Source organism: Thamnophis sirtalis, unplaced genomic scaffold (genome assembly GCF_051295495.1).
Source record: "Thamnophis sirtalis isolate CommonGarterSnake01/CBP01778 unplaced genomic scaffold, rThaSir2_p1.2 scaffold_15, whole genome shotgun sequence".
Taxonomy (NCBI): domain Eukaryota; kingdom Metazoa; phylum Chordata; class Lepidosauria; order Squamata; family Natricidae; genus Thamnophis; species Thamnophis sirtalis.
This window is the reverse complement of record NW_028261395.1, coordinates 14,480,906-14,494,045: the sequence shown is the minus strand read 5'-3', so window position 1 is coordinate 14,494,045 and position 13,140 is coordinate 14,480,906. Positions and strand designations below refer to the sequence as shown.

General features: G+C 48.3%; 1 pseudogene across 1 annotated transcript in view; it reads right to left on the bottom strand.

Moving 5' to 3' along the window:
* Positions 1 to 12,757, bottom strand: part of LOC148042493 (vomeronasal type-2 receptor 26-like) — a 38,813-nt pseudogene extending 26,056 nt beyond the window's left edge. Inside the window, exon 1 of the transcript XR_015695160.1 lies at positions 12,299 to 12,757. The product of XR_015695160.1 is annotated as a vomeronasal type-2 receptor 26-like (transcript). The remainder of the gene's footprint in view (positions 1 to 12,298) is intronic.
* Positions 12,758 to 13,140: the final 383 nt, after the last annotated feature.

Here is a 13,140-nt window from a genome sequence, read left to right as displayed (position 1 = left end):
TGGAAGCCGAGCACTTGAAGCAGGAAAACCTGCCTCATGGCAGCTGCTAACAGCCTCCCCTGCCTGAGGCCATGAGTGGGAGTGGAGGCTGCAACAGCAACTAGGGGAACTTCCGAGCAGAGTTTGGGGGTCACTCCTGGGCCACAAGCTGAATGGAGAACCCGGCAGCAGTGCAAGCAGCCACACTGAGGAGGCCGATGGGCAGCGAGTGTCTCCATGTTTAGAAGCACAATTTAACCCTTACAGAGGAGCAGAAATGGGACACTAAAGCCATCCTAGATGCCTTAGAAGTCTTTTTCAGACCCCCTAAAAATGTCATATTTGGCCAAAAAGGACAAAAAAAAGTCCAAAAAGGAAGGAAAAAAAAAACCATCATCACATGCAGCATGTCGTTTGGTTACAGTTGTTTTAACATCTACATCTTCAAATAATATTTACCATCTCAGATATTTCCTCTAATGTAACTAAAGGCCTCATTTTCCTTCTACAATATATATTCAGTTAACATTAGCATTGTTTTCCCCCAGAGAGTATACTTCTATTCATTGTTAACCTTGCATTTCATACCTTCAAACAGAGATCTTATTCCTTCATTGTTCAACAAGGCATCGCTGCCTATATATACCAGTTTTCATTTGTTCCCCTATTAGAATTGCCTTATCAGCAGCGAAATATCATTATAGTAAGTTCTTAACCTTATACATTATATCACCAGACCTTATATTAGTACTTCCTTATATCATTGTTGAATTATTTCACAGCATAATTATATCATCATTTACTTTTTCCAACTAAGGCATAAGTGTATCATTTTTCATTTCCAAAATTTTGTTTTTTTCCCCTTAGCCATTGATAAAACAAGTCCCATATCTTATAAAATTGTTCATCCTCTTGCTCTCTAATTTCAAATGTCAATTTACTCATTTCAGCACAGTCCATTATTTTTCAGATAACTTCTTCCTCTTTTGGTATTGTTTCATTTTTCCAGTTTTTTGCAAATACAATTCTGGCTGCTGTTAACACATTTACAATCAAATATTTTAAGTCTTTGTTGTAGGTTTCTGGTAAAATTCCCAATAAAAAGACCTCTGGTTTAAAGTCTATTTGTTTGTGTATCATTTTCTCCAACCACATGTGGATTTTAGTCCAGTATCTTTTGGCTTCAGTGCAAGTCCACCACATGTGGTAGTATGAGCCAGGTATCTGGTGACATTTCCAACACTTTTCTGATTTATTCTTGAACATTCTTGCGATTCTGGTCGGGGGTAGATGCCACCTGTAAAACATCTTATACAAGTTTTCTCTATATGCAGTAGACATTGTCATTTTGTAATTTTGAGACCACAATTTCTGCCAATTCTCTAAATCAATCCCATACTTAAAAAATTTTCCCCAAGCAATCATAGTTTCTTTAACTTGTTCTTCATGCAATTTAAACTCCAATAAATATCCATATAGTTTTTTAATTACTTTTTCATCAGTACCTGTTAGAATTTTGTCTAGCTCAGTCATTTTGGACTTTTTTTTGTCCTTTTTGGCCTCCCCACCCCTACTCTTTTTTTTCTTGTTTTATTTTTTTTTATTTTTTTTAAACCCTAGCTTATTGTGGTGTTTATTAAATATACAACAGAGAGATACGGGATGTATAAACTTAGTAGGGATGCACCTGTGATCAAACGACATATTGTATGTGAAGATGGGTTTCCCCTCCCCCCCTTTTTTTCTTTTTTTCCCCATCTTCTCCCTTTCCCATTGTTGTCTGGGTAAAAAAAAAATTAAAAAAAATAATTAAAAAAAATGTCATATTTGAAAGATATACATTTGGCAGATGTAAACAAGAAGAAGGCGAAGTGATAGACAGTTTTGTCACACAGCTAAGATAAAAAGCTGGGAGCTGGGAATATGGCTCTCTGAGGCTTAGTGATACCCAGAACTATTCATGATAAAATAGTTCACTAGTGAAAGCACACATAGCTGCCTTTTGAGGGAACATAATTTAAGTTTACAAGCAGCAATTGAGATACGTATGTCATCTGGCAGAGTTTACTGACAAATGGATGAAAGCTTTGGAGCAGGATAAACAGATTGACAGTGTCAATGTAGCCTCCAAACAACAGCTAAGCACAGAGAACCCCCACCCCAAGTGCCAACACATAATTCATCTACACAATTCACCTGGGAGCAACCCAGTATCATGCAAGTACTGTGGCAGTGTGCATGGATGAGAGAAAGAGCACTGTCCTTCATATGAAAACATCTGCAGAGCATGTGGGAGACCAAATCATTTTGTGGAAGTGTCTCTCAAGTAAAATGGAAGCGAGGAAGCTGCACACAATTGAACAAATGTTGGATCCTGAGGATATACACTTCTTTACCAGTCATGTGGTTTACCTAGAAAAATACACTTGTGCTGTAAACTCTTAAGGGCAAAAAATGGTTTGTAAATCTCAGGTTTAACAATATAGCCCAACCCTGCCAGCTGGACTCGGGTGCAAAATGCGATGCCAGGAGTTTAAATGAGAAAATGAAACGGGCACTGAGATACCTCTTCAGCCTAATAGCAGCAAACTGAAGTTATATTCCACGTTGTTTACAAGCCAGAATGTGAAATGTCTATCAGTGACACCCTGGAGGGGAGCATGGGCATCGGACGGTTTGTTGGTTGCAACAGAAACAAACCTTCTTTGGTGACGTCAATCAAGCAGACTAGCTTAAATGTCTCAAATCAGGAGCTACGTCAGCTCAGGCAGCACACAGACACTGATGCAGCCTTACAGGCACTGAAGACGGTCATTCTGAGTGGGTGGCCGGATGAGAAGGAGGCAGGTCCTGCAATCACGAGGGAATATTGGTCCTTCAGAGATGAGATCCTCATACAAAATGGTATCCTGTACAAAGGTGCAAGAGTCATAGTGCCAAAGTCACTGAGAGCAGAGATCCTATTGCGCATACACTCAAGCCACACTGGGGGTGAGCCATGATACAGAGAAGCTCATGACACTCTTTACTGGCCTAACATGGAAGGCGAAATCAAAGACTTTTGTAGCAATTGTCCCACTTGCAATGAATGTGCAGGCTTGCAACAAAAAGAAGCCCTGATGCCACATGAGACACCGTCACATCCTTGGCAGTTCATCAGTATAGATTTGTTCAACTATGCAGTATAGGAAGTTATCACCCACCCTGTCACATTCTGAGCATGCGTTGAAATAAAGAATTCAAGCGGGAAGCACTCGACACCTGATTGGCTGGTCGTTTGACAGCTCCTGTATAAAAAGGGAGCTGTCCAAACGAGCAGCGCGCATTCCTGTCTTAAAGCCGGTTCTGAAAGTTAGCCTGTATTTGTTAGGGAATAAAATTTGTTAGCCTTTATTCACGTCTCCGCCTCAGTTCTTCTGGCTACCCATGGTCCCTGGGGACACACCACTGGCGACGAGGATGGGATCGCCAAACTGAGGTGCGAGCTAGCTGAAGTCACTCGCTGAGTCACTAGAACCGCACTTCTATTCTAACCATGCCGCGACGAGACGTCGCCTCACTGACAGGAATGGCCACGTTAAATTTCGCGCCATTCAACTACGGCTCTGAAACGTGGGAGTCATATACCGCCCATTTCGAATGTTTCCTGGTCGCTCACGACCTCACCGAGCTGACAGATGAAAGGAAATGTGCATTTTTCCTGTCAGTATGCGGCACGAACGTTTTCCACACCGCCAGGGCTCTCACAGCCCCTTAGCCTATCAAGGCCGTGCCATGGCCTGTTTTGATGGCAAAGCTGACGAGCCATTACGCTCTGTCTCCTTCCAAGATAGCCCGCCGACACGCATTCCATCAACGCAGCCAAGCCAAGGGAGAGTCAGTCAGTGCCTATGTCGCCGCCCTAAGATCAGCCGCCCTCCACTGCGAATTCCGTGATCTCGACGAGGCCCTCCTCGACCGCCTGGTGTGTGGCCTCAGAGACCTCAAACTACAAAAGCAGTTATTGACGAAGGCAGACCTCTCCTTTCAATCCGCGTTCGATGAGGTTCGGGCTGCTGAAATGGCCACGGCATCCCTAGCTACCATTGCGAAGAGCCGGTCTACTCCAACTGCACAGCCCGCCAATACGTTCAATACAGCGGCCGGTCTACCAGATACGGAGAGCGATGAATTGGACGCCGAAGGGCAAGAGGAGGACATCAACCGCCTTTATGAGGCAAACAAAAAGAGCGTAACACGGCGGAAGGGCGACCCTAAATCTGCATATAGTGGTTGCGGAGGCAACCACGAAAGAGCTGAGTGCAGATTTAGGCAAGCCCTCTGCCAGCAGTGTGGTAGAAAGGGCCACATCACTTGGGTGTGCCGAGCCGCGCAGCCCATGTCCTCCTCAGAATTTCAGGCCGATCGGTCCCGTCAACCGCGGAACCGGACGGAAGGCCCGAAGAAACCTAGGATGGACTGCCATGCCATCCTCCGAAACGCAAATCAGGGCCTCTCCTGCCACAATCTGCAGAAAAAGATTCAGCTGACTGTCAATATTGAAGGGAGGCCCTGTGAGATGGAGCTGGACACCGGCTCCGCTACGTCCATTGTGTCCTGGAGCACGATTAAACGCCTTTTGCCTCAGCTGTCAAAGCGCCAACTACAAGACTGTAACCTGACATTACGAGACTATCAGGGCAACCTGATTCCGGTGATCGGCACCCGCAAGGTCAGAGTGCAGTTTAAAGGGTTCAATGGCCGGCTACCCCTCATCATAGTCGAAGGCCAGTTGCCCAGCCTTCTTGGCCTCGACTGGTTCCAGTCCCTCGGCCTTCATATCAGCAGCATCAACCACGTAGGCATGTCGGCCTTAGACTGCCTAGTCAACGAGTTCCCTACCGTGTTTGATGGCACCCTTGGCAAATACACTGGCACGCCCATGTCATTCAACCTTGACCCATCCGTGCAACCGGTGCGAATGAAACCACGCCGAGTACCCATCGCACTCAAGCCGAAAGTAGACGCTGAGCTAGATAAGCTCGTGGCTCAAGGCGTCCTGGAGCTGGTGGACCATGCACGATGGGAAACACCCATCGTGTTGCCAATCAAGCCAGATGGCAGTGTGAGGATTTGCGCAGACTACCGCTGCTCCATCAACCGCGCACTGCCCTCCAACGCGTACCCGGTGCCAGTGGTTCAGCACCTTCTCCACACCTTGGGCGAGGGGTCCATCTTCACAAAGCTCGACCTCGCCCAGGCCTACCAACAACTAGTCGTGGACGATGAGGCAGCCAAAGCACAGACCATCGTCACGCACCAGGGTGCGTTCAGATGCCGCAGGCTACAATTTGGGGTCAGCATCGCCCCAGGACTCTTTCAAAGCTTGATGGAGAGGCTGCTCCAAGGACTCCGAGGCATCGTCCCCTATTTTGACGACGTCCTCGTCTCTGCAACCTCTCTGGAGGAACTCATGGCCCGCCTGCGGGAGGTTCTCCGCAAACTCCAACAAGTCGGCCTCAAAGTGAAAAGGGACAAGTGCCAGATAGCAGTTCCCCAGATAGAATTCCTAGGCTTCCTCATCGATGGCCGCGGCATCCACCCTACAGCTGCCAAGACCAAGGCTATTGTGGAAGCCCCTGCACCTACCAATAGAGCTGAATTACAGGCCTTTTTAGGCCTACTAAACTTCTATGCTGTTTTCCTGCCACATAAGGCATCTGTAGCTGAGCCACTTCACCGCCTCCGTGACTCAGGCGTGGCTTGGGTCTGGGGCCGCCGGGAAGCCTCTGCATTCCTGGCAGTTAAACACCTCCTCGTCTCCAATGATGTCCTCGTCCAATATAGTGAGCACTTGCCCCTCGTGCTCGCTTGCGACGCTTCACCCTACGGGGTAGGCGCTGTCCTCTGCCATCAGCTACCCAGTGGGGCGGAGGTGCCCATAGCCTTTTTCTCCCATACCCATCTGCCTCCGAACGCAATTACGCCCAAATCAATAAGGACGCTCTTGCCATTGTAGCCGGGGTATGGTGTTTTCACCATTACTTATACGGCCGACCCTTTTTGATTGTCACCGACCACAAGCCGCTACTCAGGTTGCTGGCCGGCGACCGCCCTGCCCTGCAAGTTCTCTCTCCACGGATGACCCGCTGGTTTGTTTTCCTTGCATCCTATGAGTACCAACTGAACCATCACCTGGGGAAGCAGATCGCTCATGCCGATGCACTCAGCTGTTGCCCCCTGCCGGAGGCCCCCGAAGACCCTGCTGCTGTCGCCCCAGTATTCCTGATTGACGACCTCAAATTGCCAACTTCTGCCACCGACATCGCCCGGTTGTCCGCAAGGGATCAGGTAATTTCCCGGGTGCTAGACTGGGTTAGGCGAGGGTGGCCAAAAGACCCCGTGGATCCTGCTTTCCTGCCTTTCAAGTCCCGCCTGGCTGAGCTGTCCGTTCAGCGCGGCTGCCTGCTCTGGGGCCACCGAGTAGTGGTGCCGGCCTCACTGAGGACTACCGTACTGCAGCAACTACATCATGCCCACCCCGGCATCATCCGGATGAAGGCCCTGGGCCGTAGTTATGTATGGTGGCCTAAACTTGACCAGGACAGGTTTTGCCTCCTAAAGCCGAGCCCCGTACTTGGGAACCGCCCTCTTCACCCTGGTCCTGGGTGCACATCGACTTCGCGGGCCCCATTCAGGGCCGCATGTTTTTCATTGCTGTGGACACCTTCTCTAAATGGGTTGAGGTCGTCCACATGCCATCCACTACTGCCGACGCACTCGTCGCGACCCTCCACCACCTCTTTGCCACTCACGGCCTTCCCGACGTGCTGGTGTCCGATAACGGACCACAGTTAACGTCCGCCACCTTTGAGGCGTTTCTGGCTTCCCAGAGTATCCGACATGCTCTCACCTCCCCCTTCCATCCAGCTAGTAATGGTTTGGCGGAGTGCGCTGTGAGCTCCATCAAAGAAGTCCTCGCCAAAATGGATCACCTTCCTTGGCAGCAACACATAGATGCTTTCCTCCTTGCCCACCATTCAACACCCTCCCCGGAATCCAATACCAGCCCAGCGGAGCTGCTCATGGGTCGCTGGTTGCGAACGACCCTTGACTGCCTCCACCCAGCCTACACCGCCCCAACCCCATTAGACTCCCGTGGGGGTAACCGATCCTTCACCCAGGGGGAGGCAGTGTATGCCCGGAATTATGGAGGGCATCCCTTGTGGCTACCGGGCATTGTGGTTGACCAGACCGGGCCCTGCTCCTACAGGGTCAGACTCAACGATGGCAGAACTTGCAGGCGCCACTGCGACCAGCTGCGGGGCAGACACCAGCCGCCAACCGACCTGCAGCCGCCAGCAGATTCACACCTGCAAGCAAGCGACGCGGGGCCCAGAAGCGAGGAAGCCGTGAGACAACAGACAGCCCGTGCCCCAGACCGAAGCTGCGACTTACCTGGTGGGCTGGCACTGTCCTTGGCACATCGAAGACCCGAGCGATCGCCATCCTACGAAGAAGGGTCCTTGGCAGGGCATCCAGATCCTCCAGGCAGCACCGAAGGGCCTCACACGTCCGGCCGAGTCAGGCGGCGGTCAGCGTATTTACAAGACTACCCATGCGCGAGCTTAGGGGGGAGGAGTGTCACGTTCTGAGCATGCATTGAAATAAAGAATTCAAGCAGGAAGCACTCGACACCTTATTGGCTGGTCGTTTGACAGCTCCTATATAAAAAGGGAGCTGTCCAAATGAGCAGCGCACATTCCTGTCTTAAAGCCGGTTCTGAAAGTTAGCCTGTATTTGTTAGGGAACAAAAATTTGTTAGCCTTTATTCCCGTCTCCACCTCAGTTCTTCTGGCTACCCACGGTCCCTGGGGACACACCACACCCCTTTCCTAGAAAAATGAAATATATTAGGAAATATTAAAAAGGCAGAATATTATATTTCTCGGATGAGAAAAGGAGAAACCTGTTTTAAAGACAAAGCAGCTCCCTGCCCCCTCACCTTTCTCAATGGGCCATTAAGCCCTGAGTCAGTCTATTCTACATAACAAAGATCTACCTCCTTCAGGCAGAGCCAAAGTAGGAATTGCGCAAAGCCCTTTCATTACATCACCACCCAGCAAGGCTCAACCAAGCTTGGGACTCAGGACAGCTTTCAGAGTTGCCCCTGCATGGCCCCATGGGAGCCTGACAACCAATCGGAATGCAAGCTCAGATTCAAAGGCCCAGAGAGGGTATAAAACTCAGGCAGCCTCAGCCTCTCTTCCCTTTTTCCTTCTTCACCCAACATCATCAGGGCAGGTGATCCTGTCCACCATTAAAAAACATCTTTCCAAGCGGCCTCCATGTTTCCAGTCTCTTTTTCCCCACTTGCAACTGAACCCAGATGGACGTTTCTCCCAACAGCAGGAAAAGAGGACCTGAATATCAGTGGATTTTTATTCAGACTTCTGGGAAATTGAACTTCTTCCTGCCTACTGGAACTACCATTAGGACAGGGTGTGTGTCAAACTCAAGGCCTGCAGGCCGGATACAGCCCACAGAGTACTTAGATCTTGCCTGGCGGGTGCGGGCTGGAAACAGCAAAGGACCAGCAAAAACAGAGCTTGGGGATGGGGGGTATGTGGACCCACATGCCCCATTTTCTCTGGCAGAGGGCAGAGCCTTAACCTGTAGGATGTGTTGGTGCTGGTTCTCATCTGAAATTTCACAATGTTGTTTGGTTAACCTGAAAAGGGGAAGATGTTACAGGTGTTATGTCTACCTTCTATGCAGCTCTAACATTCCTCTCTATTGCAGTTGTTTCCTGTATTACATTCATCTCTATTGTTCCTATGATGCATTTCCAGTTGTTCTTGCAGTATTCCCTCTCCAATCAGGTAGCTTCTGCACAAGGATGGCTTGTAGTGTATTTACTTACTCCACGTGAAGCAGAGCAGGGCAGAAACTGAGCTGGAAAACCCTGCAAGGAGAAGCTCAAAAGCCTCTTAACAATCAGTAGAAAAACCGAAGTCTCCTTCATCAGGGAAGAAAGTTTAGGAGAGATGGGAAAGCCAGTTTCAGGGCAGAATCAGCGTAAACCAGTGTTTCTTAAACCTGGAGACTTTCAGATGGGTGGACTTCAACTCCCAGAATTCCCCAGACAGCTAAACTTAAGAAACATGGGAGTAAATGGGAGTTGACGGCACAGTACACAATTTCCGTTGCAGTCTAAAAGTTTTGAAGGTCGTTCAGAGGGGTTGAAACAGCTGCCTCAAACCTCTGCTTATGCCCCCATTTTGCTCCTTCAACCTCATTCCATGCAAGAAAACTTTCCGTTTCTGAACCTTCCCTCTCTAGAGTGCCGAAGGGATTGAGAAAGAACATTGATGGGTTTCCTGCACACAAACACAAACACACACAGATGCGCGCGCACACACACACACACACACACACACACACACACACACACACTCTACTTTGGTAGTGCTGACTTCTATGTAGAGCAGAATTTCTCTATCTTGGCATCTTTAAGATTGGTGAACTTCAACTCCCAGAATTCTGCAGTCCTTAATCTGTGCTGGCTGTGGGATTCTGGGAGTTGAAGTCCAGCCATCTTGAAGTTGTCAAGGTTGAGACACCATGAGCCAGGAGGTGAACTGAGGTAAGTTAAAGGTGCTTAAAACAAGCGACGTAACACAGCGTCATTCTCTGAGCACAATGCGCATGATGGGGCCACAAGGCAAAAAGTGGGTTTCCTTTGTGTGAGGATATGCACAATCTATCATAATAAAGGTAAAACAGAATACTTGACTCTTCTGGGATTATTTGTTAGGAATGTAATTTAAGCTATTTAATTTAATATGTTTCAAGGAACCTAAATTGGGGTTGGGGTGATATGTACAAAGCTTTCTTCAGAAGAAAGATTTTGTGTGTCTATTTCTCTTTTCTAAAACATATCTCAGTGCATTGAGAAGCTATAATTGGCCTTTTACTGATTTAATAACAGCAACGGGGAAAGTAAAGCCAAGAGGCAATGAAATAGCCATTTTTTGATCCAAGCATTCAGACGGTTGCAGGTTTCCACAAGCTGCAAAAAGGGAGAAGCAGTTTCTGCTTTTGGCCTCATCCTTCATGGTTGTCATGGAGATGCTTTGATGGGAAGGGAACCAGGCAGCCCTGATCTTTGAGGGAGGGGGAGTACAAAGTCTGAAATTACTCTTAGACACTTTTTGCCTGAAGCCAAAAAGCTTTTTTCCAGCAGAAAAAGTTTCCATTCAGAGTTAGTGGGATGAGAAGCTGCTCCCAACTCCCTGGATCTCTGCACAGTCTCCCCTGGAGGATTTGTCCAAAGAGCAGAGCAGAAACTTTTACCATAATTCTCCAATTAGTTTTTGCACTCAAAGTTTGTTGGCTGTTTCTCTGGAGGGAAATGAAAGGGAAATAATCCCCACATGGCTCATAATAATAGGGGCAGAGATTGAATTAAATCCGTCATTAGAATTGAGGGGTTTGGGATCTCCATCCATGAAATTTGCCCCAGAGGGAATACACAGCACCTGTGGCTGAAGAAAAAGAAATCTGACCTATTGTTGGTACAGTAGTTAAAGAGAAAATCCCAGGGGCCAGTTAATGCCCAAGCATGTCACAGATCTGAAATAGCTCTCTGTTATTTCAGGGAGCAGAATAAATTTACTTTACTTTGAAAGTTTATGCTCAAGGGCATTGTCACAAAACAGCTGATGCAATAGTGTGGCCATTCTCCAAGAACACAATCAGGCTCAGTCAAAACTTGTCATCAGAACTTTGTGTAGTTAAACAAAAACCACACATATACAGAGGGAGGGAGAGTGTTCTGTGTCTTTGGAAGAAAGTTCTTGTTTACAGGCTGACTTTTAGCTCTGCAGAGGAAATGTAGCAGGTGTCACAACTTTCCCCTATAATTTTGGAAGCCCTGGGGATTTCTTCCTCCCTCTTTTTTCCCCAAGAAGTTTTCTGTCACCTTGGAAACAGCCTGGTGAATGAGAAATACAATGCAAAGTTATATTGCTGTCCTCAATAATAACTAGTTTGGCTTATGATGTGCCTCTGGACAACTGTGGCCTTCCTACTGTCATGCTTCTTTCCTACTTGAGAGGTTTATTTCAAAATGTGACAAATCAGCCCAGTGAGATTCATTTGAATCCCTTTCCAGACAGACACTTAAAAAGTCCTTATTTTAATCCATCTTGATTCAGGCAGCCTCATAAACACACCCAAAATTGGTTTGTCTATTTATCTACCCCCAAACAATTTTAATTTAAAAGATTACCTTTTTAATAGTTGATCATCTAGTACCTAAGTAAAGAAAATCATCATTTTTTTGTTTATTCCATTTAGATTCTGACAGATTCCAGAATGACTCTAGATGACAATATAACAAACAAAATCCAAATGCAATTCCAATCAGAAGAGGAAGAATAAAATAAGAAGAAGCTAAAAAGAAGTAGATGGTGAATCCACTAACAGTGAATATGTTAAATGTAGCCTGATTCACTGGATTGGTTATACTTTTGGTCATAATATTGGAGCAATGGGAAAATATGTGGTCTACATTAAAATTTATACTGAACTACAACCTAAAAGAGAACTTTTATAAAATGATTTCTTGTTGATATTTGACACTTGGTAAATTTTCAGAGGTGCTTAAGATTGTTTTTAATAAGCAATTCTGTTGACCAGTTTCTGAATTCATGTTTGGATAGAATCAGAATAACAAAGCAACAGAGTTGGAAGGGACCTTGGAGGTTCTCAAGACCAACCTGCTTCTCAAGCTGGAGATTTCAGGCAAATACTTCTCCAATCTCTTCTTGAAACGTCCTTCAATAGAGCAGCCACAACTTCCAGGATGCAAACTGTCCCACTTATTAATAGTTTTTCACCTGTCAGGGAATTTCTCCTGGCTTCTCGGGTGGATCTCACTTTGCTGAGCTTCCATCTGTTGCTCCTTTTTCCTGCCTTCAGAGGCCGAGGGATTTTTGGGTTGGGGGAGTTGACAGAGGACCCCGCCCCCAAAGCTGCTCTGACAGTCCAAAAAAGCCAGTTTGTCAATTCAGAGCCCCACCTTGTTCTTTCGTGGGGAAAGGAAGATTTCCCAGACGGAGACCTGGAAGAGACGGAGGTTCCATCCGAGGGATCGAGAGACTCAATCAGGGACCGTCGCATCCCACCCTCGGACAACGTCGCCTCTCCCAACTGGCTGCAGCCCCCAGCGGACCCAGTGCCCTTCCGCCACATCCCGGCGCACCGCCCGCCGTGGATCCATGGGCCCCTTCCTCTCCGCCCCCCCCCCCGCAGGCTCTGCAATGGGAGCCCCGACCTGGATCTGGAGAGAAGAGGCGCAGACCGCCCGCGCACCCCGATCCTGCAGCCGCCTGGGAGGAATCCGCTCTTCTCTCGCCCGCTGCTGCGCTCGTTCTGCCCGGCAGCTGCTCGCTGAGAAGCGAATGGAGGAAGGGACGAGGGGAGCTGCGGCCAAGGCCAGAAGCCCCCTTTCCTCCTCTGCCTTTGTGGGCGGCGGCTGTGCTGAGTCCCGGGGGTTCCCGAACCTCCCCTCCCCCATGTCCGATCTCGCGGTGGGGTTTATTGGGAAGTTGCAGATGGGGAGAGGGGTGATTGGGACAACTGGACCCTTCTTCACTCCCAGAACTGTAGGCAGCAACATCTGGAGAAGGAGGGACTTCCTCTGCCTTGAGGGAGGAATGAAGAGGTGGCAGCTGCCCAAATTAAGGGATGGGGGGCAAAGTCTGCCGTTTGCTCCAGTTGAGCCGGACCCAGTTCCTCCCCTTCAAGCCTTCCGGCTCTGGGGATGTGCAGACGCCCCTTCATGAGGTCCCTTGAGTCTCCGGAGACCCTTCTTTCCTCTCAGAGTGGCCGTCCCGCTGGATCCCTTCCTCTTCACCTGCGGCAGCGGCCTCTCTCTGGCCGAGGATGATTGGCAGCTCCTGTGTAAGAGCTGCGTAAGGGAACTGTTGAATACTAGCGCGGGAAATACAAGCGCGGGAATAAAGGACCCCCTTCTGATTGGTTCCCGGGCGGAGCCGGTTCAATCCTCAGCCCTGATTGGTCGAGCTACTCGACGCCCCATTGGCTCCTCGTTCAAACCCGGAGGTATAAATCTTTGGCGCGAACCATGCCACGTTGAATCGTAGTCACTCTGTT